Raw genomic sequence first — 27930 nt, forward strand, 5'->3', positions numbered from 1 at the left:
TAGTTTGGAAAATATACATTGAAAATCTCCTAAAAACTTCAGCCAAACAATAATAGACATACAAAAAAGTGAAGAAACTAAAGAGAAACAAATGATCTAAACAAGATAAGATATAATAGAAATTAATACAGGAGAAGGTGCCATGGCCTGAAGAAAAATAAAAAGGAATGGTGTATTAAAGTACATAAAAAGAAGCAACAAGAAAGCCTAGTGAAAATCTGTTCTTTACTTGAGTAGAAAAATTATGTCTTGACTTTGCCATGAATTAAGACCTTTAAATTATCTGCAAATTAGGCTTTTAAGGTTAAGAGTGATAAATTACAGAATTTTAAACATCCAAAGTATAATTAGTTTTCCACATTTCCTAATTTCAACTCTTCTAGACATAACAAAAAAGACAAAAATCTATAAATCAGAAACTATTATAGAATCTCAATCAATTATTTGCTTCTCATTTTCTTGGATTGACAGGATTAGTTCAATTTTTATTCAAAATAAAACGAAAACAGGTTGAAAATCACTAGATTTGAAGAATTTCTAAGTGCATTTTGGCATCAATTTGTAGAGAAACAAGATTAAGGAATCCAAATTGAGTTATAGATGAAGAAAAACGAACATTATAAGTAAGAGTTTTAGTCTTCTATTATCAGGAGCGCTGCTTGATCGACATTAAAGCTTGAAAACCAGTAGATCGAAAGCTCCAACTTCAGATCTAAGAATCTGAAAATAACATCAAATAGAAGAAAATCCTTAATCCTCAACAAATCTAAACTAAAATATACTAGAAACAAAAAATCAAAATTCAGAATTCACAAATCACGAGCTCTAAAATGATCTCAAAGTCGTCAAATCGGCAAATCCAGTAATCACAGTCTCCAAAACAGAAATCCACACTTCTCAATTTCAAAATTAGATAAATATCTGAAAAAAAAACTAACCTCCGGTGTCGTCTTTTGCTCCACCGGCGGAGCTTCCAAGTGAACCAAAGGTGCTCCGGTGAAGACCAGATGCCGAAGCAGGCTTGGATTTAAAAGCTCGAAGACTTGAGATTCGAACTCACAGAGAAAGGTCCCTCGACCTTCACAGATCCCTTTTGAACACCGTTTCGGTAACCACTAGAAGCCATTATTTGATCCTTCAAGAGCTTTTAGCCATTAAAGGGCAGAGAAACACAGATGACTGTGAAGGTCTGCGAAAGACAGGTTTGTTCGAGGTTCTGTCGACAGTAAAAAGAAGAAGAGAAGAAGAGAAGAAGAGAGAGTGAGATCTGTGCGAGAGAGAGAGAGAGAAAGACTTGTGTGGGCTCTGTCGACGGAGAAGAGGAGAAGAAGAGAAGAAAACGAGATCGAGGGCATTGGCGTCTTTTCATCTGAGCCGTTTTTCGGTAAAAACTTCTCCCGCAAACGCAGTTTGGTAAAGCGGCTAATATCCGCTTTTAATATTTGCGTTTAAAAACGCAAAAGCGTGATGCAGTTTTTTGCAATTTCTTGTATCAAACGGTAATTACGGTAAGAAATGCAGCTTCTCATCGCAAACGCGCGAAACACTGCGTTTCGAAGCTCAATCAAACACCACCTTAATTACTTGATTTGACCCATCGTTCTTCCCCGTGGGTGAATCATACATGTTGATAAAACTTATGACTCAAACCTGACTTCTTTATTATCAAAATGACAATTTTGATCCAACCCAATCCAATTAATCAAATCTTATCCACTACCACGACCAGGTTGGATAATTCGTCAAATCAATCTTAGCCATTACCTATCATTCATAAAAAAAAGTAATGTGGTTACACTTTGTTAAAATGCGAAATTTGCCAGACTGAAACCATCAAATTCCCACATATTCGACGGTTGATCCCGTCGAAAAATGCCATGGAAAGTTTGTTAGTCTGATTCAAAAATCAATAGGCCATATCCATTGATTATTTTTTGGCTGCTCTTACTCATGAAATTTAGTGCCTTTGTTTGGTCGAATTTGTTCCATTTTGAAGTAGGGGCCACAATTGTTATGATTTTGGTAATTGTTACTTATGAATTCTTTAGGTTGTTATCTAAAGGGACTCTTCAAGAAGTACAAGTTGGCGCTGGCAAAACATGATTGGCAACATAAGAAAATGATTACCGAGCTATAAAAGAAGATGCATATGTAGAGAGAAATTCAAAGTGAGGTGTAGGAGCAAATAACTCAATTTTTCCGCAACATGTTTCCTGAATACCATCCTCCTAGTCAGGTACTTTGAGAGGCACCTAGATATATTTAGTTCCACTACCTTAGACTTCTTTACTTGCTTTTGTCATCCTCCTAGTCAGGGACTTTTGAGAAGCACCTAGATACATTTAGTTTCGCTACTTTAGACTAATTTACCTATTTGTTTTTAACTTATATAATTTTTTTTTTCTTCTTATGTTGTTGAAGTAATAATTGTTTTTTATTGTTAACTAACCCATTTTTAACTCCGCCGACTTAAAATTAAACGTTTTACATTACTAATCTCAAGTCCGGATAAAGGAGGAGTGAAAAGGAAGATCCAATGAGTATTTTACTTGGATATTTTTAGTGAATGCTTGGTTTTGATTTAATTCAACTAATTATTGTATATCTTATAATTTTTGTATACTTGACTATGACCTCATGCGAGTTCTTTTGGATAGAAAGCAGGAATTTGTAAGAATGAGTTTGTGGGTCCTTCAAGAAGTAAGAGGTTCCTCTCTTAAAAAACGTGAATTTCTAAAGAGAGTTACTATTGCCATACCAACCTTTACTAATGCCACACCAACTATGTGAAATTCTTTGGTGATTTATATAGGAATTGGTGTGGCAATAGCTGCTCTCATTTCTAAATGACCCCTATATTCTATATTCAGTTACACTACACTAAATTCTAGTTATAACAATGGTCAAAGCCGTCAATATAGCCTACAATAGACCTCAGTGAAGCCTACAGCGACAACCAACCTAGTAGTTGGACGTCGTAGCAAGATGCCTTATAGCAAAATGTATTACCTAGGGCTACATATAAAAATACCGCGGTTATAACAATGGTGCATAGCGCAAGTGAAATTTAGGCTTCAACGAGGGCCATTGGCTGCCGCTATAGGGTAAGTTTATTTTAAAAAGAATTGCTATTTTCACATAAACTTTTGCTAATGCCACACCTACTATATGCAAGTCGTTGGTAATTAATAAAGGAACTGGTGTGGCAATAGTAAAAGTTAGTGTGAAAATAGCAAATCGCTTTTTTTCTTTAGAGGTTTATTATAGCTATGGTCATGGCTGTTGCTATAAATAAAACATAAAAGAAAAAATAGTGTGATCTTACACATGCACCCTCACGTCTTGTTGAATATTGGAGATTACCCCTGTATTTTTAAATTAATGACATGCTCCCTCACATCTTGTTGAATATTGGAGATACCCCTATTTTTAAATTGATGACATCCCCATTGACCCCAGCCACCAACATTAAAAGACCCAAATCCCCCTTGATGTTTTCAACCCATTTTACAAGTAATTTATTGAAATTGAATAAGATTTTACCTCTGTGAGCTTGTAAAATTTTTATATATCCTCTCCATACTCCATTGTTGCCAATTGATCATCCGCATCTGTGGCATTGATATTGATAATGGGGTCATTCGATTTAATAGTAAGACCACAAGTAGCAATTTTCGAGTGGTTTTGTAGTTGTGTGAGATCTGAAATAACGAACAATCCTTTGGAACCCTCAAAGTTAGAGAGAGAGAGAGAGAGAGAGAGAGAGAGAGAGAGATGAGACATGGAGGAAGCCTCGAAGACAACTTTGAGTAAGTCTCAAAGAGGACGATAACAGCTTAAAAGGGAGGGAGAGATGGGGGAAGTCTTGAAGACATCGATAAGCTTCAAAGGGTTGGTGCCTTTGTGGGGGTTTCTTTTTTTTTTTTTTATGTTATAAAAAGAGCATATAGTGGCGGTTAGGACAAGGTCCTTGCTACCAAGAGCCGCTAAAAATTCATTTTCCTGTAGCAATGCATTGGTATCACATCGATCTTTGAGGTATCTTTGCATCTTATAACTATACCCTTGAGGCTTGTTGGTAGGATACACTTGCCCCATTGGCATCCCGTTGAGCATGTTATCATTCCTCTATACAACTCCCATTACACTGACGGTGCTACCAACACTAGTAAATACCCAATAATTGAATAAAATAAAGATTGACCGAGGCTTGTGTTGAACACAATGTCTTTAAGACAATTTTGTTCCCGCAACTTGGTGCCCACGGATCAATGAATAATTGTCTCCCAGGAACGATTATACGTGCTGAGATAGTACTTCAATCTACAAGTCTAGCAAACCAAACATTAAGTTTGTACTCTCAAAGAATGCAAATGAGAAATCAGAATGCAAGCAAGTTAAAACAACAGAGAAGTGAAATTTTCTGAATGAGAAAAACTAAGGTCGAAATGATCTATTTATAGAATATTAAGAGACATGATGTCTCTTGGAAAAAGAAGGTTCTAAGAGACATGTCTCTTGAAAAAGGAAAGGTTCCTCTTAAAAGACAACAAAAAATTAAAAGAGGTGTCCTAACTAGACAAATAGACACCTATGAAAATCAAGAGGTGTCCTAACTGGACAGTAATAGGAATTAAGGAGTGTGCCCCTTCAAAAGAAAATTCGCATGTAAGCCCAAGCCCAAGCCCAAAATAGGCTTCTATTCTAGGTTTGCTGAACTTCTTGGTTAAATATACCTATAATGATTCTTTCTTATAGTTTCAACAATTATATTTTGATACTTGTTTATGACCTCGGTGACTGTGACAATTTAATGTGCAGGAGGTGCAAAGAATGGAAGAATCTCGTCGACCGTCACGCAAGCCAGAGGTGACACGCCCTCCTTCATGATCATCATGGGCATGCCCCTGACGATTGTAACAGTGATCCTGTTTATTCTCTTGGTTTTTGCCTGTCAGCATTTCTATTGGTATGCAGGCTATAATTGTAAAATTGTATATCTTTTTTTTGGTTTATTTGTATTGGATTCTTGGAGGTTGGGGTCGCACTGCGATAATTTTGGGTGGTTCCTTGTGCAATTCTATCTTTTACGAACCAGAAATCCTTGTATGGTTCTTTTTATTTATTTTTATATGGAAAGGCGATATGGGCATGAGGGAGAACTATGAAAACGAACTTAAAAATAAAATATTTGGAGAATTTGCACACTGATATTTATATGATGTTTTCCATGTTGAAAATTTTCAACAGTTTAAACAGAAAAAAATTGTTATAAATTTGCTTCTGTTATGTATGTACTTGAATAAGGATGATGATAAAAAAAAAAAAAAATACATTGTATCTTCTCTAATTAGTTAACCGACACTGATTATAAAATTCAGTAAAACATAATGGTTGGGTTTGCAAATTGGTTAGTACGAGTTCGTTGTATTTCATGAATCCAGTAAGAATTGTATTACGAACTGATTATTTTCTACTAATTCACGGTTTGATTTGAATCTAGTAATACAGGTTTGCATGTTCAAGTAATTTCAAGTAATTTGTGATGATGATGATAGCTATTTTTTGTTTTTTGATAATTTCAAGTAATTTGTATAATATTTGGTATTATAGTATTAGTCATCATCATAGTCCATGGAGTCATGGATAAGGGACCGGTCCGCTTTAAAGAAAATGTTATTAATATACTTTATATGAAAATAATAATTATAATTTTGTAAGTAATCTCATAATTTTAAAACTGTGGATTTAACCCCAATCTAGATTGACTCCAATCACTTAATTGAATATTGGAGATTACTTACCAACAACTCAAATTGGAAATCTGATAAAAATCTGACCGGGTTTAGGTTTAGGCAAATTTACCAAAACATGCACCACATTTTGACTATTTACCAAAACGGTAAACTATAGCAATTAATTTCGAAAACGGTAATTTTACCGTTTTTGGAATTAATTTTTTTTTTATCAAAACGGTAAAAACAGTAAAATGTAATTTTTTTTATACCGAAAATACCCTTTTTTATTTTTTGACTTAAATTAAGAAAAAATCCTCTCCTCTTTCATATATATTTCTATTTAGTGTTGGGAAGATTAAAAAGAAAAGAAAGATTTAGTTGGATTTTAATTTATTTCTGAGGTTAAAATGGTAAATACATATGTAAAACAAAAAAGGGTATTTTCGATAAAAAAATTTACATGTTACCGTTTTGGTAAAAAATATTAATTCCATAAACGGTAAAATTACCGTTTTTGGAATTAATTACTACAATTTACCGTTTTGATAATTAATTTTGAAAATTATACCGTTTTGGTAAATTATTCTTAGGATTATATACGTAAGTGTGACTAACCTAAACATGGAGTACGAATTTGCTGTTAAAGAAATTTCTGTGTTAAGTTGATGAACCAATGGCATGATGCCATGTGTATTAAAAAATGTTTTGAAAATCTCAAGACGTATTTCAAATTGATATATTATAAAAATGGTTCAATTATTATGGATTTATTCATATATATTACAAATTGAAAAAAGTTTGTGTAAAGTTTATCTTTATTTATGCTCCAAAAAATATGATATTAAATATATATTATTGAGGTTCAATCATTAAAGGATATTTTCATTAATGAAATTATATTTTTCTTTCCCAAAACCATATTTGAAAAATGAAATTTAAAATTTTATAAATTTAAAATGGATCAGAAAAATTGTTGATTCACTTAGATTGGTGGTTGTTCAATTGGTTACGTAAAAAAATCAACAGTTCTTCAAAACAATATGGTTTTATTTGAATCGGACCAACTTCATTAAGTCCGCCCATTGTTCAAATCAGTACATAAAACACTAATAACTAATGACTCAAACCCTAACCTAACTTGCCTCTCTCAACCCATAACTTGAACCTGACTTTTCCACTCACAGTCCGAACCAAAATTGGCCCATCATTCTTCCCTGTGGGTGAATCATACACGCCGAAAAACTAATGACTCAAACCCGACTTGTTTATTATCAAAATTACAATTTTGATCAGACCCAATCCAACAAATCAATCTTATCCATTACCTATAATTCATAAAAAAAGTAATGTGACAGATTGAAACCATCGAATTCCTACATATTCGACGGTTGACCCTGTCGAAAAATTCCATCGAAAGTTTGTTAGTCGAATTCAAAATCATTGGGCCAAATCCGTTGATTATTTTTGGACAGCACTTACGCATGAAATTTAGTGCTTTTGTTTGGTCGAATTTGTTCCATTTTGAAGTAGGGGTCACAATTGTTATGATTTTGGGTAATTGTTACTTATGAATTCTATAGGTTGTCATCTAAAGGGACTCTTCGTGAAGTACAAGTTGACCGATCTGCGAAACACGTTAGCGAAAAGTTGATAGGCAACATGAGGAAATGATTACTGAGTTTTAGAAGGAGATGCATATGTAGAGAGAAACCCGAAGTGAGGTCCAGGAGCAAATAACTCAGTTCTTCCGTAACATGTTTCTTGATGGCCATCATCCTAATAAGGTACTTTGAGAGGCAGCTAGAAACATTTAGTTTTACTACTTCAGACTTATTTACCTGTTTGTTTTTTTAACTTATATAATATATATTTTTTTCTTCTTATATTGTTTAACTAATAATTGTTATTTTATTGTTAACTAACCCCTTTTTAACTCCGCCGACGTAAAATTAAACGTTTTACTTTGCCGGTCCCAAGCCCGAATAAAAGATGAGGGAAAAGGAAGATCAGTATTTTACTTGGATATATTTAGTGAATACTTGGTTTTGATTTAATTCAACTAATTATTTTATATCTTATAATTTTTGTATACTTGACTATGACCTCATGTGGTTTCTCTTAGACAGAAAATAGGAATTTGTATCAATGAGTTTGTGGGTCCCTCATGCAGTAAGAGGTTCCTCTCTCAAATAAGATGAATTTCTAAAGAGAGTTACTATTGCCACACCAACTATGTGCAATTCTTTGGTGATTTACATAGGAATTAGTGTGGATGAATTTTATCCACACTAAGGCTTTGATGATGATGGATTCATGTCGTGGTTTTAAATATTTTATAGAAAAAAATAACTTTTTCTCTTCGAATTATTAGAAAGAAAAAGTTATTTCTTACAACAGGTCATCTTCCATACAATTAAACAAAATTAAAAATTAGTCCATGCTAGTACCAAAGACCAAAGCTTTACAGTATGTGAGACATTGAAGTGGAGGAGGTAAGCATCCATTTATTGAAGTTGAAACATAAGTCTACAGTTTGCAATCAAAACAATGATCCAAAAACAAATCTGTTAGTATGATAACCAATCTCAATTTCTAAGTAAGTTATTACAAATAAACAGTTTCTAAGTTTGAAATTTTGAGAAGAAAAAATATCAATGTAATTGTAATTTACTTAAAGAGGACCTTGTTTGGTGTTGGAATATAAGAACATAGAGGAACTGGGGCTTGGTAAGAAAAGAGATGTGAGACATTTTCATTTATCTAATTAGAAGATATGGTGATTCAGTTCTTGCAATATGTGAGTTTTCCCATTAATTTCCTAAAATGTACTCTTCATAAGACTTTAAATAGAATTGATTGGAATTTTTTTATATTCATGTTGGTTACCAAAAGAGTTGGTATAAGGAGTGATAAAGATGATTAAACACGTATCGAACAACAAGAAAAGCCCTTGCAACAAATATCACTACATCGAAAGCACCATACTCATAATGCCATACAAATTGGACTAATATAAATTTGGGACCATTTCTAGGTTTTGATAGTCCACCCTAAATGTCAGAGAAAACTTGATGAAGATGTCAGACGTTAGGTCTGTAATCCAGTTAACACATTTCAAAATTAATTAAATATATTGTTGAAGTCTAGTATAAGACACTCCCCAAATAATAATTTAAAAGATATAGCGCATAAGACAACAGTCGAAAACAGTTAAAGGATTAGAAGAAAAAAAAAATATTTACCGTCTGTTGCCTTGAATATAATTGAATGCTGAGATGTTGTTAGTGTATTTCAAAAAACATACATAATATTTCACCATTTTGATGAATAATGGGTTTAATTAATTTGAAACTTTTATTGGTTTGTCTAACTGCATTGTACATGTTTAGTAGGAAATTTTCATGGATGGTTAACTTGCACAAGCAAGATGTGCAATTGAGATGGTTGGCATCTTGAGTACAAATGGTCTGGATTTATAGATTGGTGAAGAGACGGTATGTCTTTTTTTATATTATAATGATGATGGTTACACCGCCTTTAAATGTGAATCATGTTTACAAATTTGTATTAATGCTTCTTTTACACAAATAAGGTGTTGAGCGTTGTGTTACCCACATCTGCTCCCGAGTGTCACATGCCCACGTATCGTTCCCCATTCAACCCATGACCCTTTTATAATCATAATTGCGCTTTCCCCATCTGATTAGTCTTTTTGGGTAAATTGCTGTGAACATAAGGTTGGACATCAATTTAACAACCTACATTGAAGATGTTAAAAGTCATAATCTATGATTTAGTTTAATTATATTTGGTTATGGACAAATTGGTCTCTCTCTCAATCAATTAGTCGCGGAGAATTATTATTCACTTCTTTTAGACAGGGAAGGATTTGTTGTTTGTCATAGACTAGATAGACTTGCCACATATGATATTTCGTTGATAAGGTTTCTATAGTTTTATTTGCAATGTCTATCACTGTAAAAGTTATCCAAATATTGATATTGCCACACCAATTTTTCCTAACGCCACTCCTATTTATATGTAAATCACAAAAGAATTAACACAAATCTTGGGATGGCATTAGAAAAAGTTGGTGTGGCGATAAAAGCTCTCTTAAAAAATAATGTATTCAAATACTCATCAATTTTATGAGGGTGTAGGATCAGATTCCAGTGAACGGTGTTGATGGATTCTATTTCACATGTCCGAAGTCACTCCTTCTATCTCCTTGGTTGTTTCGGCGTGGTACCTGCCTAAAGCTCTCCGACCTCAAGTTAGAGTAGCAAAGGAATAATGAATAATACGTGCTAGACCTTGGCAAAAAAGATCCCTAAAATCTATGCATGTTGTTTTATTTATAATTCATTCCTCGAATCAAGGTTTCCCCTTCTCGCGAGTGGTGATCCTGGCAAATCCCTTGATTATCAAGACCATAAACGAAATAAGGGATCTTCGATATTGGATATGCTATACTAGGGAGATCTTTTTTGAGATTTCTGTGCTTGGGGTGCTCAATCCAGAATTATGGTTATTTTTTGTTTGGGCTACCCTGCTTAGTAGACCAAGTCTTGCTCAGCGTTGTGTTGCCCTTCTGGCTAGGCTAGGCGCTCTCTACCTTAGCCTGCCTTTTTACTAGGCAGCGCTCCGTATGCTAATCTGTACATGGTACCACTTAACCAATTTGGATATATGTACGATCTAGATGAATGTACGATTGTTTTCATCCTCAACCACCCCCTCTTGAGGAGACGCGAAGTCTCACTGTCTTCTCGAGACATGTATCCTCCTTCTCATTGGTTGTCATGATTCTTTATCATTGCTTCTACTCTTAATGAATTGACGCATTCAATGTTGTGTCGTTTCAAATCTTTTCTTACAGCTGAAACGAATCATCCTTGATCTGTGGCCATCCATGTGTTCCTCTAACGTCTGCATTACCCCCAAACTACAACGGTTAAGTTGGATCAGGCTATCCACCCAGGACTACATACTTCTTCACGTTCCCTTATAAATAAGAGACTTGTGCCAACCTTTTATCCTACTGTGCTATTATTTTGCGATCTTTATATTTCTGTGCTTACGATGTTTTCTTTTTCTCTCTTTCTTTCTGCTTTACTGCCATCTTTACCTTTCTTAGGCTGAGGTAATCTTCTTTTCTTATCTTCTCTTTTCTGCAAACTTAACTTCTCAATGGCTGCCAACATGACCCAACTTTGGAGGGACTTTATATCCTTGCCTTTGTATCTATTCAGATTTGTAAAGACCCCAAGAACCCTAATGAGCATCATCAAGGGGAAATCATGGTTTACGCCAGCCAAATCAAGATTGGTCTTAGCTTCCCCCTCTCTCCCTTCCTCAGGGAGATATTGAGTAAAATAAACCGGGTCCCAAGCCAAATGTTTGGCAACTTTTACCACCTAGTGGAGGTAGTGAAAAAAATGGGTACAACCCCCAATTACCTCCTCTCCAGATACAACTTGAAAGCTATCCCCCAGTGCCCTAGGTACTATTCGTTGTCCTCCAAGAGTACAGCAGTTGCAGCATTGGTTCTGTCTTTTTCTAGTACTGACAAAGGATGGTACAAGGCCCCCTAATTGTCTTTGGGAATTGGGAGTTTACCCCTGGCGCTCCTCGTGAGGGATTCAAGGTCCCTCGGACCTTTTAGGATAAACCTAGTTTTTAGGTATCTAGCTGCATCCCATTCTTCAATCCTATACAAATTTTAATCTAACTTTGACTTTCTTCCTTTTGTTTCTATAGATTCTTTTGCCTTTTCTACTACTGAAACTAGGAAACAGTAATGTAGAGCATCCAAATATAAGGGCCTAGTAGTAGTGGGTCTCCAAATCAGGGTGACTGGCAGGGTGATCGAAAGAGATCAGGTTTATCCTTCCCCCTCGTCTTTACTTTGGCCACTTGAACGACGGGCTCCCTTTGATCAAGCTGAACAGATCCCGGGAGATTTTCTTTCTCTTTTTGTCTTAATACCTACCCTTTCCTCTCCTCTACTTACCTTAGGATCCTTCGTTGCCATGAACATTGACCTCTCAGAGTGGTCCTCCTACAGATTTCTTGTAAAGTTTTTCATCTAGGACCGTATATCTCTCTGCCCTACTCTTCACACGTCTTGTCTTCTTTGAGTCATTAGACGGTAGTCCTGGCTGTAGGAAGGCAAGGATTAGATTCGTCCACCCTTGATTTTTGATAGCAGCTACAATACTGATTAGCTCTAGTTCATCTATCATAGGTCTTTCCTGGTAGCTTAGTAGTAGTTCTCTCTTATCTTGTCCTGTCAACATTGAGGCTATGGAAGCTAGAGCATTTCCATATATGTTGTATGTGCTTGGTATGTGCTCTACTTTCACTTCCCTAGCTCAAAGCATGACAGATTTGATTTTTTTCAAATAGAACTGCATCCTAAGATCTAGTGTCTCAAACATTCCGTTGACATGGTTAACTACTAGCTGTGAGTCACCGTAGACTATGGCCTTTGTTAGCCCCAACCCTACTAATGATTTTAAGTCGAGGAGCATCGCCTCATACTCCGTTTCATTATTTGATGCTCTGAATCCTAGTTTGACTATCTTTTCTATCTTGGACCCATCAAGAGTGATCAGTACCACTCTTATTCCTAACCCTTACAGATTTGAAAATCCATCCACATAGACTTTTCATCGTGGATGGCTATTCATTTCTTGTCTATCTTCCACATTTTTTTAGCTCTTTTACCCATAGATCCTCTTTTTCTTATATTGGAAAGTCTACCAAAAAACTCTGCTACTACCTAGCCTTTTAGCAAGATTCTAGGTTTGTATTCAAGCCCAAACTCTGCTAACTGTACAACCCACTTTGCCATTCTGCTCAATCCCTCCACCTTGCATAGGACCAACTTTAGAAGGTATTTTGTGATGACCTCCACTCGATGTGCTTGGAAGTACAGTCTCAGTCGTAAAGTTGTGTAGACTAAGGCTAGTTCCATCTTCTCGATTATGGAGTACTACGTTTTTACTTCAATGAAAGTTTTGGTCAGGAAGTAGATAGCCTGCTCTACTACTATCCTTGCTCTAACCAAAATTGAGTTGAGCGCGTACTTAGAAATTGAAAGGTACAGCTTAAGTTCCTTTCCAGCCTCTGGTTTGAAGAGTATAGGTAGTCGGCCTAGGTACTTCTTTAACTCTGTGAAAGCACGTTTACATTATTCTATCCATTCCAACTTGGTGTTCTTTCACAATAATTGATATAGAGGCCTGCACTTATCCGAAGACCTGGATATGAACCTATTCATAGCTACAACCTTTCCTGCCAACTTTTGAACTTGCTTCTACGTTTTGGTGAGGACATCTCCAGTAATGCTCTGATCTGGTTTGGGTTAGCCTTTATCCCTCTCTTCGTAACCAGGTAGCCTAAGAACTTCCCTGAAGTTAATGCAAAAGTATATTTTTCTGGATTAAGCTTCATTTCAACCTTCCTTACTCGAGAGAAGACCTCTTCCAAGTCAGTAACGTGATCTTATTTTTTCTTACTCTTTATTAACAAATCGTCAATATAGACTTTCGTTGTCTTCCCCAATAGGTTTCTAAAGAACTTTGTTATTAGCATCTAGTAAGTTGCTCATGCATTCTTCAATCCGAAGAACATGACTTTATAACAGTAAAGTCCCTGCTCAGTGATGAATGATGTTTTCTCTTGATTTGCTAGGCTGAGCTGAATCTGATTGTAGTTAGAATAGCTATCCATAAAAGATAGCCTTTCTTGGCCTGAAGTAGCATCTACTAACTGGTCAATCTTTGGCGTAGAGAAGCTATCCTTAGTGTATGCCTTATTTATGTTTGTAAAATCGATACAAACTCTACCTTCCCATTATTTTTTGGTATTGCCACTATGTTAGCTATCCAATCAAGGAAATGCACTTCCTTGATAAGCCTTGATCTGATCAACTTGGTCACTTCTTCATTTATCGCTTCTCTGAAACGATGAGCTAATCTTCTTGATTTCTGCTTGACTGGCCTCATAGCTGGCTTTACATTCAAGTGATGGTAATCACTTAGGGACTAATCCTCAGCATTTCTTTTATGAACCAGGTGAAAACATCCCTGTTGATTTTCAAGAAATCTATCATCTTTTCCAACTCTTCTAGTTCTAGTTTTGCTCTTACTCCAATATGTCTTTCTTCCCCTACATCCACCATCTGGATGTTTTCTAGGCATGGGGGCTCACTAGGTTCAACTTCCTTCACTATAACTACTATTGCTGAGCATTTTCCTCGAAAAGCGCCTCTTTACTCAACATGTAGACTTAGGCTGCTACATGATCCCCTCAAACATCTCACATCCCTTGCGGTGTTGGGAACTTCAAGACCTGATAGTATGTAGAAAGTACAATCCTCATCTCATGGGTGCACTACCTGCCTAGTATAACGCTGTAAGGAGAGTTTGCTTCAACAAGTATAAATCTGGTCATCAAAGTTATTGGTCCTGCCTGCATTGGCAAAACTATTTCTTCCCACGGTTGGTTCATTCTTCTATCAAACCCAATCAGAGGGGCTCTTGGTTGGGTGAGCACGCTTCTATTGAGACCCATCTTTAGAAAGGCTAAGGTGTATAAAATGTCGACCGAGCTGCCACTGTCGATCAACACCCTCTTTAGAGTCAAAGTGCCTATTTGGAGGATTACCACCTGAAAACGCCCTCGATCCACGGGGTATGTGGATCCACTTTTGATTTTTGAGGTTTGGGAATCGCCACCTAGTTATTACGGTTTAGGAACCAAATATTGACTCTAACAAATAAAACGTTAATCTACAAAGTTAACAGGTTCGGGGATCATGTTACGGGATTGGAAGGTGTTTGGCACCAACTCCACCCGGCAAATGTCGGTATCTACTTTTTACCAAATAACACTACATTGCAAAATAACCTAAAATTAATAAATTACCTAGCGGATTACAACGATTTTCTTAGTAGTGGCAGAAAGTGTCCTTGTATGAGTTTCCTTGTTATTCCTACGTTACTTGATCTGTTTCTGATCTCCAAGTTGAAGTATCTTTCTTTTAGATCTGAGAATTTTCTATATTTTCTAAAGAATTTCTAGATGTTTGTGAAAGGTATCTAGGAATTTTGTGAACAAAAGATAGGGTATGGATGATAGGTAGGGAGTTAAGACTTCAAAATTAGGGTTTAGAGAAGGCTAGAGAGACTTTTTGACCTATTTTTTCTAGGGTTTATTTTGACCTGCGAGATTGGGTTATGAAGGCTCCTATTAAAAGCGCTCTCGATCCACGGGGTGCACGGATCCACTTTTGACCTTTGAGATTTGGAGTCGCCACCTAGTTATTGCGGTCTAGGAACCAATCATTGACTCTAAAAAAAACCAACTAATCTACGAAAGAAAATACTGAGTCCGAGGATCACATTACGGGATTGGAAGGTGTTAGGCACCAATCCTGCTCGGCAAATGCCGGTCTCTACTAATTCCTAAATAAACTACATTGCTAAAAATACCTAAATAAATATAAATAAATAAATTACCTTCACGAACGCAACGATTTTGTTCCCTCAGATCTGGTAGAATAGCTCCTTGTACAACATTCCTCGCTTCGTTCTATCGCCAGATTCGTTTTGGATATCCAAAACGAGGTATGATCCAAAACGAGGTACTTTCTTCTTAGATCTGAATTTTTTTATTTTTTATTTTTGAATTTCTAGGTATTTTTGAAGAGCTTCTAGGTGTTTTTTGAGCTAAAGTTGGGGTATGGATGTTAGGTAAGGAGTCGGGACTTCAAAATTAGGGTTTATGAGAGGCTAGGGAAACTTTTTGACCTACTTTTTCTAGGATTTCTTTTTTTATACGAAAATAGGGTGTGGAGGTATTCATAAAGTTTTTTAGAAGAATTAGGGTTTGATTAGGGTTTCTTTTAGGGTTTTAATTAGGGTTTTGACTTTAGTCTTATGAGATTGACTTAGTCTTTAGGGTTTTAATTTAGGATTTTGACTTTAGTCTTATGAGATTGACTTGATTATTTTAGATTAGGGTTTTCACTTTAGTCTTATGAGACTGACTTGATTAGATTAGGATTTTAATTAGGGTTTTAACTTAAGTCCTATGAGATTGACTTTGTTTTAAGGTTTGACTTAAGTCTTACTTGATTGACTTGATTTTAAGATTTGACTTAAGTCTTACTTGATTGACTTTAATTTTAATTAATATTTCACTTTACATTAATTAATATTTTAATTATTAATTTTGAAAATTTTAATTATTAAAATTGTAAAATTACCGTTTCACCCTCGGAGAGGATTTTTCGCGTTTAAGTCATTTTTCAATGTTCCAGGATGTTTTGAAATCGATTTTTCGTAAGGAATTCAATGGAAATGTTGGTTTGTGTTACTTATGAATTTTTGTGCAAAATGGTCGCTAACCCTATGAGGGGTATTTTTTTAATTTTGTCAAATTTTGTGAAAATTGATGAAATGATTTATTTGATTTCAATGTGTTATTTTATGTGTTCGAAAGGATTTTCCTACACGTGATGTGGGCTCTAGGTTTGTTTTGATGTTAGGGGTATTTTGGTAATTTGATCATTTTCAGTGATTTTTATCGTAAAGTTTCTTTTTGTCTACAAGATGATGATTTCTATGTTTTTGGGATTATATTTTCCTAGCGTAACGTGGTTCTATAGTTTTGTTAGTTTAAGATACCTCATCCGAATTTCTGAAATACATCTAGCAACAAAATATAGTATTGGAATGAACATCCATCATTGGGAACCGTTGCAATCGGATTGACGAGTTAATTAATCAGGCGAATACAAAAATGGGGTGTCTACAGATGCCCCTCTTTGGCAGAGGGTTGAAGCAAACTAGATAGCAAATCTATTTTGGTATATAGTACGATTTTCGAATGCCAAAGCTAGTGAGAGTTCATTTTGCAGCCATATTTAACAATTCGTCGGGGTGTTCGGATCCTTGAGGGTAAAACTCTCCCCGAACTAAAAAATTGTCAGGTCCTTGAGCGCGAACTCTCACTGCCGGTGTCAGATCCTTGAATTTTAGAAAATTCTTCTTGACTAATATATGCAAGTGTGTACACTTGAAATCTGAGATAAATCTCAAAGGGTTTGAGCAAAATCTGCGCATAAACTTAACATAACTGAGCATAAATTTAAAAAAATTTGAGGTTTGAGAAAAATTTGAGCAAAAGTTGAGAAAAAGTTGAATGTTATACTCTACCTACCCTGGGTGAAAGAGTAATGAACTTGTTTTTTTGAGAAGTTCTACTCTACCTACTTGGAGTGAAAGAGTAATAAACTAATTCTTTTGAGAGTCCTACTCTACCTGCCCAAGGTGAAAGAGTAATGAACTAATTTTTTTTTTGGAAGTTCTACTCTACCTGCTCGGGGTGAAAGAGTAATGAACTTAGTTTTTTGGGAAGTTCTACTCTACCTACTCGGAATGAAAGAGTAATGAACTAATTTTTTGGGGAGTCCTACTCTACCTACCCAAGGTGAAAGAGTAATGAACTAATTTTTTTGGGAAGTTCTATTCTACCTACTCGGAGTGAAAAAGTAATGAACTAATTTTTTGGGATTCCTACTCTACTTGCCTAGGGTGAAAGAGTAATGAACTAATTTTTTTGGAAAGTTCTACTCTACCTACTCGGAGTGAAAAAGTAATGAACTAATTTCTTGGGAAGTTCTACTCTACCTGCCCAGGGTGAAAGAGTAATGAACTAATTTTTTAGGAAGTTTTACTCTACCTACTCGGAGTGAAAGAGTAATGAACTAAATTTTTTTTTGTGGAAGTTCTACTCTACCTACTAGGAGTGAAAGAGTAATGAACTAATTTTTTCTGGGAGTCCTACTTTACATACTCGGGGTGAAAGAGTAATGAACTTATTTTCTAGGAGTTTTACTCTACCTACTCGAGGTGAAAGAGTAATGAACTATTTTTTTTGGGAGTTCTACTTTACATGCTCGGGGTGAAAGAGTAATGAACTATCTGAGTAAAATCTGAGAAAATCCTTGGCGGCATTTGACTAAGCATAATCCGAAAAAGCCTTCCGTGGCAACTGGCTAAGCATAATCCGAGAGAACCCTTAGCGGCAACTGGCTGAGCATAATCCGAGCAAACCCTCGACGGCATCTGGCTAAGCATAATCCAAGCAAACCCTCGACGGCAACTGAACAAAATCCAAGATAACCCTTGGGGGCAACTGAGCAAAATCCAAGTTAACCCTTGGCGGCAATTGAACAAAATCCAAGTTAACCCTTGGCGGCAATTGAACAAAATCCAAGATAACCCTTGGCAGCAACTGAGCAAAATCCAAGTTAACCCTTAGTGGCAACTAAGCAAAACTGGTTGAGGAATGAATGAATTTTGGGAAAACATGAATGAATCTGGAGAAGAATGATTAAAATGAATCTGGATGAGATTGAAAATGAATCTGGAGAAAAATGATTGAATCGGGGAACGAATGAATAAATCTGGAAGATAATGAATCTGGAAGAGAATAATCGAATCTAGGAATGAATGGAGCTGCGAATGAAAGAATGCCCTATCTCCTGTTCTAAGTAAATGAGTTATTCTCTGGGCAAAAATCAAAATGAGATCAGGAAAGCTTTTGTTTGAACCTTAAGGTTTTTTTTAAAAAGGTTTTATGAATTTAAAACCTGAGTTTTTATTTCTTTTGAACCTCAAGGGTTTTTCGAAAAACAGTTATCAAGAGGGTAACCTTAAGTTTGGGGTTCCCCTTATCTTTTAGGATTAACATTGCTCAAAAATAAAATGCCCTTAGTTTGACAATAAACATGGCATTGGAGATAATTGAACACAACTCAAAAAATAAATGCCCCTAGTATAAGTGGGGAAACTGTACTCTTTAGAAAAATGAAGTGCCCTTATTATGAAAGTTTGAAATCCTTGATTATCGCAAGCGCAATAAAAGTTTAATTTTTAATTTTAACTTTTTATATTGAAGATTTTGAGTCAGGCTCAAAGAAATTGGAACAAAATATTTCTTTCTGAAATTCATCATAGAATTTGTTTTTTCTCCCCATCGATTCGTTTAGGGACATGAAACTGTTCAGATCAATCATAGACGAAATACTTGTATCCACTGAGTCTATATTTGGTTCAAACTGGGTATTGAAACTTGATCATTCAGACTTATGATGTTTTGCCTTGGATCGCCTTTTCAGCTTCTCAACTCAACGGAAATTTTCTTTTATTTTTTTATTACTCTAAATTTGGCTTAAATTGCCTTTTCAGGTTTTCAATCTAGCGAGCATGCTCTAGCTTTTGCCTAGATCACCTTTTTAGGTTTTCGATCTAGCGAGCTTACAATTTTTTTCTTTTCTTTTCTCTGATTGTTGCCAAGGTCGTCCTTTCAAATTTTCAACCTTGCGAGTTTGCCCTAATTTTTGACTAAGTTGCCCTTTTGGGTTTTCAACCTAGCAAGCTTCATTTTTATTTTTCTTTCATTTTAAACTTCTGGAGTTACTGTCTGATCATACTTTGCTATCTTCCTTGACTTATTCACATAGTACTTAGGAGGACTTTTATGTGTAGGCTTAGGACTGGGCATAAAAAAAAGGGATTTTGAGGCTCAAAAACCTGAATGCCCCTTGTGTGGCATTTCTTTTATTTTGCTTTGAATTTTCTTTCCCATTTTGAAGATATTTCTTTTTTTATTTTGAATTTTTTTCTAGATTTTTGTGTGTGGGGAAATAGATTTTTTTATTTTGATGTGGTTGGGCCTGAAGTAACTTCTCAGGTTGCCTACGTACCCCAAAATTTTGGGATCAGACCAAAACGTAATTCAAATCTTCCCTTCCCTAGGTTAGGTGATCAGGCTGAAAAAGAAAAAGGCATCTTTTTTTTAAAAGGCTGCAAAGGGCTGAGAAAGGAGATATTGAACTGGGTAGTAAGAAAATTGATTCAGCCAAAGATGACCTCCTTAAATGTAGTACCGTTTGATCTGGTCAAGGTTGATTGACTCTGGTAGTTCAATTCTATCATGATATTGAAATCTAATGATTTTTAAGACAATATTTTCTTAATGAATGAATCTCTCCAATTAGGTTTGAACTTCCCTCTAGGATAAAAAAAATAAGTACTCAATTCTTTTTGAAATCTGATGGTTTTTCAAAGTAGTATTTTCTTACTGATAGATGAATCTCTCCAATTGAATTCAGACTTCCTCCTATGATCGAGGACGAGTGCTCAATCTGATGGTTAAATCCTTGGCTTGTAAGTGGAGAACTTTGATTTTCTTATCAAACGTGTGAGTGCCTCTTTTTTGATGAGTTTGCATGTGGTACAAAACTCTAAGTTTTTTTTCTTCAATCAAGTTTAATTCTTCGTACCCTTGACGAGTCTAGTCTGTTTTTAGCAATTGACTTTCCAACAAGACCTTGAGGTACGGGATTTCCATTTCAACTGGTAAGACTGCTTCCATATCATGTACTAGAGAGTAGGGAGTAGCTCTAGTAGAATACTATATTGAAGTATGATATGCCCACAAATATGAATGGCAAGTTTTCTGATCAATCTCTATGTGATTAATACGTTCTCCTGATGATTGTTTTGAGATTTTTATTAGCAACTTGCTTCAACCGTTCCATTAATCTGAGGATGATAGGGAGATGATGTCGGATCTTAAACTTTGAACACGGAGGAATGACCTAAGCTTTGAAGTACAACCCATTATCAAAGATCAGCTTAAAAGGTACCTCCATATTGACTGAGAATATGCGCTTGAATGAACTTTACAACTCAAGATACCGTGAGAATAGCACTGATATATTTTCTAACATCTTCTATGATTTCATCGATATAGATGAGTATCTATTCCGTATTGAACAACACCCAAGCTTGCACCTCAAGTCTTTTGAAATTTCTGAGCAATTCATTACCCCCTTGTGTTCCTTTGGGGATAGGATAATTGTAATCCGAATTTCTTGAGAATTATTTTTTGTTCTGAAGTCAATGACTTTTGATTTCTCGATTAAAGGTTGAGCTTGACTCTTATCTTTTTGTTCAAGAGAGGAATCTATCCTTGAAGCCAGATCATTAGTTAATTCGTTAATACGCTCGAGGTATTCAAAAATTTCATTTATCCAATCAAATTCAGATGGGGCGACAGACACCTCTATGACTCGACAAACTAACTCGACTCAATAGAAAAAAGAGTTGACTCGAAAAGAAGACATGATCTTGATGAAAAAAGGGACTCGAGCTAACCCAAATGACTATGAAAACTCAAGACTACCCACAACGGGCTTAATTAGGACTAATGACTGAGACATTGCTTACAACTGGCATGACTGAGGCACTGTGATCGTCAAGGAACAACTGGGAAATGTTGAGATATTCTAAAGGATTTCTGATGATTGATTTGGTGTTGACGTTCGTTCTAACTGACTGGACTAGTAACCCTAAAAAAATGGTAAACGATTGAGCTTAGGTGCAATGATAACCTTGAGAGTCCATCAAATGTGAATCTGATCAATTTCAGTGTTACCTCCTTGATAACATTTTAAATGAACTCTAAGGTTTTATCGAATTATGTGCACCAATCCATTAAACAATTCATTCATGTAATGATTATTCAGAAGAAAAATAATTTTATTGCACAAATCTGATTATTTTTTGCAATCATTTTTTAGGAAAACATATTTTAGTAATTTTTCAAAGTCAATGCAAAAAAATAGATTTTTTTGTAAATCATTTTTCCTTGAAAAAAATAGATCTTTTATAAGTCATTTTTCTTTCATTTTCTTTTCTTTTGGAAAATATTCTCTTTTGAAAAATCATTTTTTCTCTGAAAAATATTTTTCATTTGGAAAACATTTTTCTTTTTGGAGAACATCTTTTTTTTAAAATGGATGGAAGCCCGAATTCAACAAAAAGTTTGAATACCATTTTGATTTGAATGGTTCGACCTATCATGATTGTTGGATCGAGATGGACTGGGTCATTATAAATTATTGCAAAAAATGGATTCTTTATTGGGTCGGTGCACCCATTTTAATCAGGTAAAACAAAACCTTAATCATTGAGGACAACAAAATATTTTGATCTCATAATTCACATCATCACATACATTCATTAATCACAAGGTCCCATTCAATAAATAAACAGGGAACACCCACGATAAGTTCCAGTCGTGACCTAAAGGAGAGGTTTCTAAACTCTAAGCTTACTATATGCAATGCATTTTTATCTAGTCACCCTTGCCCAAGTACACCTATATACTAGATGGTACATGGTGACTTGGTTTGATATACCGTATAGGTGATAATCTAAAACTTCAACTCACTTTTCTGAAGTCAAAAACAGCCAGTTTGATCCCCAATTGATAGGTGGCGCACGATGATGAGTAAGGGCCCACTTAAATACCTCTCGTCTAGAATAGACGTAATCTATCCCTCTCGTACAGTAGGGTACAACGGGGCAGGATCTCGCTTAGGCACCAATTTTGACCAAGAAGTGCAATTGATGTACTTAGATTATCTTTGATATACCTTTGGGTACGAGTCAAGAGTTGTAGCTTTCATAAATGGTTTGGCATCCCACGAAGGGACCGACCACGTACTAGTACTACGTTGGCAATCGGAACATGTGACTGTGTGGCTTACAATAGGTCAAAGGCTCAGGTCGTTCCAGCCTGGGTGCATCGATATATCTTTCAGAGTCACCTGATCAGACGGTACTGATACCCCAGTTTGATATACCCTAACGTACGTGACTAGAGTTGTGATTTTCATGAATGACGTCACATCTCTGAAGAGACCGGACCACGCACTAATGCCACGTTGGCTATATGGGACGTGCAAGTGTGCAAAGTAGTAAACATGCTAGTGGTGTGTGCAAAACAAGGTGGGGTGTGCTCGGGGCCTTTTCCAAACACTGGGCCCATGAGCCTGATCATACCATCATAACATTGATACCACATAAACATGAATCAAAATAAACATTATTCCAATCACATTATTAAAGATACGCACATCAAACCTATTAAGATCATGGCAACGTTAGATAGACAATTGAGACAACGAATAATAATTGGATCTAAACGTTGGCACAAACTCATTATTTTTAATCCAAACCAAGGAGATTCGTTTTATGGTCCAATCAAGGGTGGTTTTGGGTGACCCAAAATAAATCGAGACTTCAATGAACATTGAATTGAAGATAGCATGATAGTTGTTGTAATTTGGAGTGATGAATCCCTTTATTTATTTATTTATTTATTTTTAAAAAAACTAAAAAAAAAATTAATTGATTTTAAAGAAAAGAAATTCTTTTTTTTATTTTTTGGTTTCCAACACACAATTTTTTATTGCTACCAAAACATCCAACATGTCGTTAGCAGATACAACACTCATTTTTTTCGTATATGTTGCTGTCTAGCAACACACAACACGCAACAGCAACACCCAGCAGCAACAAAACCACACAACAACAGCACCCAACAGCAACAACAACACAAAAGCAACACCCAACAGCAACATCAACACACAACAGCAACACCCAACAGCACCAGCACATTTTTTTTTCATTTTTTTGTTGTTGCTGCCAACAACACACAACAGCACATTTTTTTTTTTTGGAAGAAAAGAAAAAACAATATGCTGCCAAAGGTCAAATCGACACATACCTAATGAATAGCCAATAAAATTTTCTTTTCTTATCTATACCATCAAGGAATAAATCGGCACACACCCAAAACTTTTTTTTTAAAAGGACAGATCTAGATAAAAAAAATAAAAAATAAAAAATAAAAATAAATAAATAAATAAACAAATAACAAACCTGATCCGATAATCATTATTCTACCATCAACAAAAATCACCTCTTTGCAATCTATCATTATTTTGGATCATCTTAAACAACCCTCAATTGAACCACATAAATAATACTTGATTGAACCAAAATAATATGCTAAAAAAAAATTGCCGAGAGAATATAATACAAATCTAAAAAATAAACGAGTCAAATAAACTAAAAAAAAATAAAAATTTAGGTCTAAATGGCAATGTTCCCATACTTGGGGCTTTTCAAATTTGATCCTCAAAAGTCCCTAGTGGAGTCGACATTGAAAGTGCCATCGATTCGCGGGGTGCGCGGATCCACTTTTGACCTTTGAGGTTTGGGAGTCGCCACCTAGTTATTGCGGTCTAGGAACCGATCATTGACTCTAAAAAAAAAATAACTAATCTACAAAAGAAAATACTGAGTCCGGGGATCACATTACGGGGTTGGAAGGTGTTAGGCACCAACCCCGCCTAACAAACGCCGGTCTCTACTAATTCCCAAATAAACTACATTGCTAAAAATACCTAAATAAAAATAAATAAATAAATAAATAAATAAATAATTACCTTCACGAACGCAACGATTTTGTTCCCTCAGATCTGGTAGAATAGCTCATTGTACAATATTTCTCGCTTCGTTCTATCACCAGATTCGTTTCGGATCTTCAAAACGAGGTACTTTCTTCTTAGATCTGAATTTTTTAATTTTTTTTTCTGGATTTCTGGGTGTTTTTGAAAAGCTTCTAGGTGTTTTTTTGAGCTAAAGTTAGGATATGGATGTCAAGTAAAGAGTTGGGGCTTCAAAATTAGGGTTTATGGAGGCTAGGGAAGTTTTTTGACCTACTTTTTCTAGGATTTCTTTTTTATGCAAAAATAAGGTGTGGAGGCTCCTATTTATAAAGTTTTTAAGAAGAATTAGGGTTTGATTAGGATTTCTTTTAGGGTTTTAATTAGGATTTTGACTTTAGTCTTATGAGATTGACTTGATTATTTTAGATTAGGATTTTGACTTTATTCTTATGAGATTGACTTGATTTGATTAGGGTTTTGACTTAAGTCCTATGAAATTGACTTGGTCTTAGGGTTTGACTTAAGTTTTACTTGATTGACTTTAATTTTAATTAGGATTTCACTTTACATTAATTAATATTTTAATTATTAATTTTACAAGTTTTAATTATTAAAATTGTAAAATTATTGTTTTGCCCTCGGAGAGGATTTTCACGTTTTAAGTCATTTTTCAATGTTCCAGGATGTTTTAAAATTGATTTTTCGTAAGGAATTCAATGGAAACTTTAGTTTGTGTTACTTATAAATTTTTGTACAAAATGGTCGCAAACCCTATGAGGGGTATTTTCGTAATTTTATCGAATTTTGTGAAAATTGGTGAAATGATTTATTTGATTTCAATGTGTTATTTTATGTGTTCGAAAGGGTTTTCCTACGCGTGATGTGGGCTCTAGGGGTGTTTCGATGTTAGGGGTATTTTTGTAATTTTATCATTTTTCAGTGATTTTTATCGTAAAACTTCTTTTTGTTTACAAGATGATGATTTCTATGTTTTTTGGGTTATATCTTCCTAGCGTAGCGTGATTTCTACAGTTTTGTTAGTTTGAGATACCTCATCCGAATTTCTGAAACACATCTAGCAACAAAATATAACATTGGAATGAACATCCATCATTAGGAACCATTGCAATCGGATTAATGAGTTGATTAATCAGGCGAATGCAAAAATGGGGTGTCTACACCTATTTATAAATTTTTTTTAAAGAATTAGAATTTGTCTAGGTCTCCTTTTAGATAAGGTGAATTAGGATTTTGACTTAAGTCTTACTTGATTGACAAGGTTTCTTTAGATTAGGATTTTAATTAGGGTTTTGACTTGAGTCTTATTAGACTGACTAGGTTTTTTTAGATTAGAGTTTTAATTCTTACGTACAATGAAAAAATATATTTTTGATTTTTGGATAACCCCCCTTAATTATATTTTAATTATTTAGGCCCCCAAATGGAGGGGTCTTTTAATAAAGATCAGGGGGCTCCACTTAAATAAGTTGGCAACCATCAACAATTTTGCCTGAGAGCTTGATTGAGAAATTTTCTTGGTTCAGATTTTTAAATTAATTTTGTTAAGGTTTCACTTTACATTATTTAATATTTTATTTATTAATTTCAAAATTTAAAATTTTTACAATTGAAAAATTATCATTTTGCCCCTGAAGATAACTTTTACATTTCAAGTCGATTTTCGATATTCAAGGATGTTTTGAAATTGATTTTTCGTAAGAAATTCAATGGGATTATTGGTTTGTTTCATTTACAAACTTTTTGGCATGAAATGATCGTGAACCCTATGAGGGCATTTTGTAATTTTGTCATATTTGGTGGAAATTGGCGAAATGATTTATTGGGTTTCAATTTATTATTTTATGTGTTTGAAAATGTTCTCCTAAGTGTAAGGGGGCTCTATGGATGTTTTTATGTTAGGGGTATTTGAATAATTTGACCATTTTTTAGTGATTTTTCTCGTAAAACTTCTTTTTGTTTGAAAATGATGATTTCTACGTTTCTGAATCATATTTTCCTAGCGTAGCGTGGTTTCTAGAGTTTTGTTTGCTTGAGATACCTCAACTAAATTTCTGAAACATTTCTAGTAATAAATAAAAAATATTGGAATATTCATCCATCATTGGGAACCGTCACAATCGGGTTAACGAGTTGATTAATCAAGCGAATGCAAAAATGGGGTGTCTATAGATGCCCATTTTTGGCAGAGGGTTGAAGTAAACTAGATAGCAAATCTATTTTGGTAGATAGTGCGATATCTGAATGCCAAAGCTAGTGACAATTCATTTTGCAGTTTGATTTAGCAATTCGTTAGGACGTTCGTATCCTTGAGGGTAAAACTCTCATCAAACTAAAAGTTGTAAGGTCCTCGAGCGCGAGCTCTCACTGACAATGTTAGATCCTTGAATTTTAGAAAATTCTCCTGGACTAATGGAACAAACGTGCACGTGTGTATTTGAAATTTGAAATAAATCTCATGTGGTCTGAGTAAAAACTGAGTATAATTTGAGTACAAACTGAGCAAAATCCAAGATAACCCTCAACGACATTTGAGAAAAACTGAGCAAAATCTAAGATAACCCTCTACGGCATCTAAGCAAAATTCGAGATAACTTTTGGCAGCAACTGAGCAAAATCTGAGATAAATTTCGACGGCAAATGAGTAAAATCCAAGATAACCCTCGGCGGCATCTGAGCAAAATCCCAGAAAATCCTCAACGGCAACTGAGCAAAATTCGAGATAACCCTCGACAGCATCTGAGCAAAATTCGAGAAAACCCTTAGCGGCATAACCCTCGGTGGTAACTGAGCAAAATCTGAGAAAACCTTCGGCAGCATCTGAGCAAAATTCGAGATAACCCTAGGTGGCAATTGAGCAAAATCTCAGATAACCCTCGACGACAGCTAAGCAAAATCTAAGAAAACCTTCGGTGGCATCTGAGCAAATTTAAGCAAAATCTGAAATAACCCTCGGGCGCCAACTGAGCAAAATTCGAGATAACCCTCAGTGGCAACTGAGTAGAATTCGAGATAACCCTCACGGCGTCTGAACAAAACTGAGCAAAATCTGAGATAACCATCGACGACATCTGAGCAAAATCCGGGAAAATCCTCGACGGCATCTGAGTAAAATCTTAGATTACCCTCGGCAGCAACTGAGCAAAATCTGAGATAACCCTCGACGGTAATTGCCCAAAATCTGAGAAAATCCTCGACGGCATGTAAGAAAGATTGAATAAATCTGGGAAAGAACGAATGAATCTGGGAAAGAGAGAATACCCTATCTACGATTCTAGGTAAAAGGGTAATAAGTTATTCTCTGGGCAAAATCAAATATGAGATCGGAACGCTTCTGTTTGAGCCTCAAGATTTTTCAAAAATTTTATGAATTTTTTAATTTCTTTTGAACCTCAGGGGTTTTCAAAAAATTGTTATAAAGAGGGTAACCTTAAATTTGGGGTTAACTTTATCCTTTTGAGTTGAAATTGATTAGGCTTCAGAATAAAATGCCCCTAGTTTAACAGGGAACATTGCACTGGGGATAATTGAACATAGTTTGATAACGAATGCCCCTAGTGTAATGAGGGAAACAATACTCTTTAGAGAAAGAAAGTACCCTTGTTATGAAAGTTTGAAATCTTTAAATACCCACAAGCGCAATAAAGGTTTAACTTTTAATTGAAGATTTTGAGTCAGGCTTAAAGAAATTAGAACAAAATATTTTTTCTGAAATTCATCATAGAATCTGTTATTTATTCTCGTCGGTTCGCTTAGGCATATGAAGCTCTTTAGATCAACCGTAGACGA

General features: G+C 35.2%; 2 protein-coding genes across 5 annotated transcripts in view; both read left to right on the forward strand.

Moving 5' to 3' along the window:
- LOC147410104 (putative disease resistance protein RGA3) overlaps nt 1-7348 on the forward strand; it is a 44393-nt gene extending 37045 nt beyond the window's left edge. The window contains exon 3 of the mRNA XM_086432296.1: nt 7319-7348. The gene's annotated coding sequence lies outside the window, so the exon portion shown is untranslated. The remainder of the gene's footprint in view (nt 1-7318) is intronic.
- Nucleotides 1-27930, forward strand: part of LOC147410107 (UDP-glucose:glycoprotein glucosyltransferase-like) — a 100914-nt gene that overhangs the window by 22688 nt on the left and 50296 nt on the right. The gene's annotated exons all lie outside the window — the stretch shown is intronic.

Source organism: Akebia trifoliata, chromosome 2 (genome assembly GCF_017979445.1).
Source record: "Akebia trifoliata isolate Shusen 1 chromosome 2, ASM1797944v1, whole genome shotgun sequence".
NCBI lineage: Eukaryota > Viridiplantae > Streptophyta > Magnoliopsida > Ranunculales > Lardizabalaceae > Akebia > Akebia trifoliata.